Here is a 6,000-nt window from a genome sequence, read left to right on the forward strand (position 1 = left end):
CATACTGTATTAACACAATTGATCTAAAATCAGACAAAAAACATAAAATCCGAGTTTAAAAAGTGATATTTTTTACTGTAAAAACCACAAACATGTTTATTCAATCACATTTCATAACTTTAAATGCAAATATAAATTGTCAATTTTAAAATCCTATCCACAAGTTTTGCAAACAACAAAGTTATTTGCAGTCATTTACCTTTTACCCCTTTTTTAAATAACCATTTCACACTATTTAGATAATAATCAGGTGTTCTGCATTCAATAAGATGCCACACAAATTATTTGTGCCACTCCAAAAAAATAATTTCTGTCCACTACAAAGGAGAACAATATTGACCGAACCAGCAGCAAAAGAAGATCCAAACTACGCTTCACATAAACATAGTCATGAATCCCCTCTGACTTTTGCTGTTTTGCTTCTACCACGATAAAATCATGCACAGCTCTCTCTCTCTCTCTCTCTCTCTGTATACTGCAAGAACAGTTTCCCGTCTAAAAATCTGTTTTCTGCATTATTCGCTTACTTGTTAAGCACAAGTCTACCGTTATTTACAGCGATGTCGGCTGCTGGTTTTTTTTTTTTCCTTTTACTTACTTCCGAAAAGAAAACCTAATTTCTGCTGTTCAATAGGCTTCTGAACAAAAGTAAACTTTTTAAAATTATGCAAAATGCAAAACGCTTAGCCGTGACTCTAATAAAACCGCTGTAACTTCAGAGATAATGTTCCTATGTTGATTAATGGTTTTCTTTCATTTTTGATGTACTGCAGAATATTTTTATAAAATCCCAGAACAGGAAAATCACCTTCATGTTTTTCTGTGTTTTATCTTCAGCTACTTTGACACAAAGGCATCTGCTGTGATGCTCACACCTTTGATAAAGTCTTGCGAGTGTCAGCTTCCTTTTTATAGATACAAAAATATGTAAATGTACTGATCTGAATTATAATATTTCTGACTGTCTGCGGCAAAATTTCCCAGATTCAAATCGAATTGAATTGAATCGAATCGAATCGTGGATCAAAGCAATTCAGGACCTTGTGAATTGGAATCGAATCGATTCTAGAAATCAGTGACGATACCCAGCCCTAGTCCAGATTACTTACATAGACAGCTACTTCCATGCAACTGATATAAGGTGCGGTAAGCTGAAGACAGCTTCAACAGTCTGTTTGTTGAAAAATAGTAACACGACCGCACTGCATTTTCTTGTTAGTAACGGTAATGGCATTGTAACGATAGTAATTAGGTAGATTATTTGTTACTGAAAAAAGTACCGCGGTTAGTTGTAACGCTGTTATTCCCATCACTGTAAATCAGTGGCCTGAAATGAGCTGAACTGGAAAAAAAAAATTCTACTCACGCAAAGCAGTAGAAACCAAACGCGTGACAGAAGCACTTGTCGCAATCTCTCCGGAAAGAATCTCCTGCTTTGTAGTTCTTGTCTTTGGAGGAGCAGATGCCTGCGAAAGAAACGAGAGCCACGCTGTCAGATCTATCTCATCTGACTTTACATTTCTAAGCTCTTCTCTTTAGGTGAGCAGGTAGGAAACTGCTGGGTAAAAATGCACTTTTTTTCCCCAGGACATCGTAACTTTGCAAAGGCTATAAATGTCCGTCCTCTGGGCAGAACACATAAAGCCCTGCTGCAAGGGGTCAGGCACATTAATGGCTAAATCTGGCATCCGCAGTGAGTTTCCTCAGCGTTCCTGCAGGCTGCGGGTAGCTATCCTTATGGGGTTTGTCTGTCACCTTGAGAAGGGGATCAATAAGAACGCACTGATGCACTGTGAAGAGCTCCCAGGGGAATGAATGCAAGGTCAGTATTATAAAGGACAGAGAGTTTGCGGTCAGCCAGTTTGTGTTGGTTTAACAGCCACAGCTTCCATAAATCACAAGTGTTGATTAATGTGAAAAATAGCAGCCTCTGAGCTGGGCAGGGTAATGTGAATACATTATCTTGAACAGTGGAGGAACAGAAGTGGTTCTTACCTTTTTTGTGGTAGACTGAAGCTTCTGAGCGTCCATCGCTCAACAGAAGGATGAGGGACACGCACAAGGCAAACACCAGCACTGAAGAGTAGCCATTATTTGCCGGATGTGACATTGTGAAATATAACAAGAAAATTACCTGTTTTAAACTGGCGCTTTCACTCGTTTTAATCTCGTGTGACTGTCTGGTGGAGTCCAGTGAAGTCCCTGTGGTGGCCGTGTTGATGCTGGCTAATATTTATAGTCTCACAAGTCCACTGGAGACAGAGAGTGAGAGAGACAAGAAGAGCATCTTGTGGTCTCCTGGTTTCTTTCCACTGTCCAACTTTTGTTTCAGAGTTTGAGTGTTTAGAGTTTGGCTGTGTAGCCATGCATCCCTAAATATTACCTTTGGCCATCAGCTGCTGCGTTAAGCCTGCTTGGGTGAAAGTACGGGCCGGTGTTTTGACATGACAGTCGATCAGCTGTCATGGTCAGCTTTCAGGTGGTCCTGAAACATTCCTAACCTGCCTATTTAGCATCTATTTCAAGTCACCATTTATTCCTTTCCTCCTGATACACGGAGGTGCTGACTAGTGAAAAAAAAACCCTGCTGAGACCATTAAAAAGAAAACAGCTGTTTGTGCTGACGTTGACCCTTGTGTGAAGGGACAAATAATGAGAAAATGGCATTCTGAAACATTTTAAAGAACGTGTGACAAAACAAATCACAGACTTAAAAAATCGCATTTCCTCTGGGAATCCAAGGTCTGGCCAGTACCATACGATGAGTTTGTAGCCCCAAATTATTTGTACAGCACATTTTTCCCCTTCTTTTGATTGTTTACATATGCTGCTGTTCACATAGCACGATGTAAAGACTGCGGTATTGCCAGAAATGCATGTCACATATAACTTAAGCTGTCTGATGTCTGGGGGAAAGACCCCTTAATTTAAGGCAAAGATCAGAAAATTGCCATATGTGAGTGTCATGTACGAAAATGGACCAACAGAGAAAAAGAGTCATATCCTCGATGTTGATTTGACACACACACACACACACACACACACACACACACACACAGATGGATATGGCTGGATGTTTGACCAACCAAAGGACAGCTTGTGGCCAGTTTCTTCCTTCCTGACAGCCTCGGGCCAATAGCCAGTCAACACACCACGCTCTGACAGAAGGCAAAAACAAAACAAACTACAACATCAAGGGACTAGAAAGAACTTGTGGTGTCCTAGGGCGCCACTGCTAGCTTCCACATAAACCCCTTTAGTCACACCGGAACATTCTGAGAGCTGTGGCCTGGTGAGACACCACAATAGGGTGAAATGGAGATGTTAACCCTGCTGTAGGTGTTGGCGGCATCCAATGAATTTTGGATTATACAGTCCATCTTCGTTGGTGTCCATAGCCAGCGTTGGATACACTGTTGAGATTGAAGCGGAGGTCAGCTTGGCTGATAGACATACTATTGTTTATTGTTTAAATTCCATGTAGGATAGTTTCAGTCCTGCCACAGATGTATAATTAAAGTGTTGCGTTTAACTTTAACCACTTCTCTGACCACATCCAGCTTTTTTGTTGGGCCTTATTCCCATAAAACCTGAACCATAAATAATTTGCCAAAACCATAATTTCTTTAACCTTCGCCATGACCTATTTGTCATGCACAGATATGTGCAAAAAAAGCAACAAGTCAGAAAAATGTTGGTTTTGGACGGACTTCAGGGTAATAACAATGTTCATTGCTGGGTGCTGGGATAAGCTTTTGATCTCTGTGAACCTGTACGTAATTTTTTTCTGTATAAAATAGCCACGTCCAGCTGTATTTGCTGTCTCCATAACTCAGTTTGATCCTTTTGGACAGATAACTCAGTGCTTTTAGCTATGTGTTATACGGACAAATGTTTAGAAGAAGTAAACATTTGCTGTTTTATCTGTTGTCAAAGAATTGGCGCTTTTTCACCTGAATTTGTCTTTGGCACAAGAGCCGTAACATCACATTAAACCTAATTACGAGGCACTCATAACATAATTTGGTTTTCTGTGTGAATATATTTGCCAACTGACTCTTCAGTTACATTGTGTATTTACTGCACCTTGGTGTTAGTGAGATTTTGGACATTGAACAGCTTTAGCTAATATCATCAGCGGCATTATGCTAGCTTACATCCCTACCCCTCCTGCCCTCACCTGCTGTCATTTTGGGGGGGGGGGGGGGGGGGTTGGTTTTTTTGCTGCACATTGAGAGATGATCTCTATTCTGCATTTCACCAGGAGTCAGCTGATGGATTGTGGGTTCAAGGTGTTATGGTGAGAAAGTATATTCTATTTTCGCTTAAGGTTTCTGTAACTTAATTATAATAGATTTTTTTTAATTATTAGGTGCATGCATAATCAAACAGACCACCCTATTAATACAACTGAGAAATCCAAAATCTGCCATAGGTTTAACTTATACCTGTATGTATTGTCAGAAAGGTGATTACTGGACTCACATTAATTAGACCATGAATGGCAGCATGGCAGGCCACTCTTTGGCTATAGCTATTTACTATGTTGCTTGCATTGGTTTAAATTACCGTAACATTAGAACTGGTAGATTCAAAAGAGATGAGATGAATCTTAAAGAAATGTTTTGTGTTTAACCAGGACTTGACTGATGCCACTGCACAGATTGAGAAAACCACAATGAACATCTGTCTCCAGAGGATGCGCCAGGCAATGACTTTTCTGATGTTGACATCATCATCGAGGGTATAGTAGTTCTTCAAGATCTGGATAACGTGACCTTTGCCGTAGCCATGCTGTTTGGACCTTTTTTATTCCTTCAATATGAGTTACCCATCACAACTCTGAATCACCTCAAAAATGTAGCAAAGGGTGGTAATGGAGTTGGATGCAACTCAGCTCTCAAGAAAAGCTCACAACTAAGACAAAACTGCTCCTGCAAGGAAAGCTCACTGTTATGCATGTGAGGTGATCAGCTCTAGGTGAGAGGACATTTAAATCTCACACTTGTTCTGCTGCATTTTGGAAGCTCAATTTAAGGAACAGATCGCAGGGTTCATTTTTATATACTCTGCAACTGCCATGAGGACAGGGCCGTTTTTTTTTTTGTTGTTTGTTTTTCCTTTTGCTCTGTACAAGTTCTCTGTTTGTCTGTTTGGCAGCATTTTTCAATTTCTGTTTGTATTTTTTCTTTCTTTTACTAGTGAAGAGATGTAGCGTGAACAGTTATACAGTCTAAATATCCCATATGAGTCGTGTGAAATGGTATTTTCAATTTCATTCAGTTGAAATAAAGAATGTTGAATATTTCTAAGTGTGCTGTTTTGAACCAAGATGTCACAGTATGATTAGTGCTGGAATTTTTGACACTCACTGTATCAATGTTATTTTTGCATCTCTTGAATAAAGGTTTTGACCTGCAAGTGCTAATTTCTTTAGTTACTGGGGTAAAATGGGTAGTGTTAATAGGAAGGTGTTTGCCAATTCAGTAACCTAATTTAATGTTAATGGAAACTAACATTACCTCAAATTGTTTAGTTATAATTGTTGTTTAACTGAATCTTGATGTCAGAGGCCTTAAATAGAATGTTTTTTATTGTTCTTTCCCAAAATGGTTACCTGTAACATATTTCAAAAGAAACTAATTTCTTTGCTGTGATTGATTCCAGAGAACACGGAAGAACTGACATTATTTAACTGTTGATTTATATAGATTCAGTAGAGGAGTAATGTCAGCTTAATTCTTTACCTACTGTCAGTGCAGTGAAATTAGACATTTTGTTTTGAAAGGTTACTGGTGGATGCCAGCAACCATCTTGGAAGAGAACAATACAATCTGTTATAAGGCCTCCATTTGAAAATTGTGTATTTGATACTAGAATATAATAGCAAAATATAATTTGAAGATAACATGTAGTATTTAAGTGACCAAGTAGTATTGGGTAAAAGTTATTGAATGGTGTTGGGATAAAGTGAGAAAATTGTGAAGGATTAAAGTATTC

Source organism: Neolamprologus multifasciatus, chromosome 20 (genome assembly GCF_963576455.1).
Source record: "Neolamprologus multifasciatus chromosome 20, fNeoMul1.2, whole genome shotgun sequence".
Taxonomy (NCBI): Eukaryota; Metazoa; Chordata; class Actinopteri; order Cichliformes; family Cichlidae; genus Neolamprologus; species Neolamprologus multifasciatus.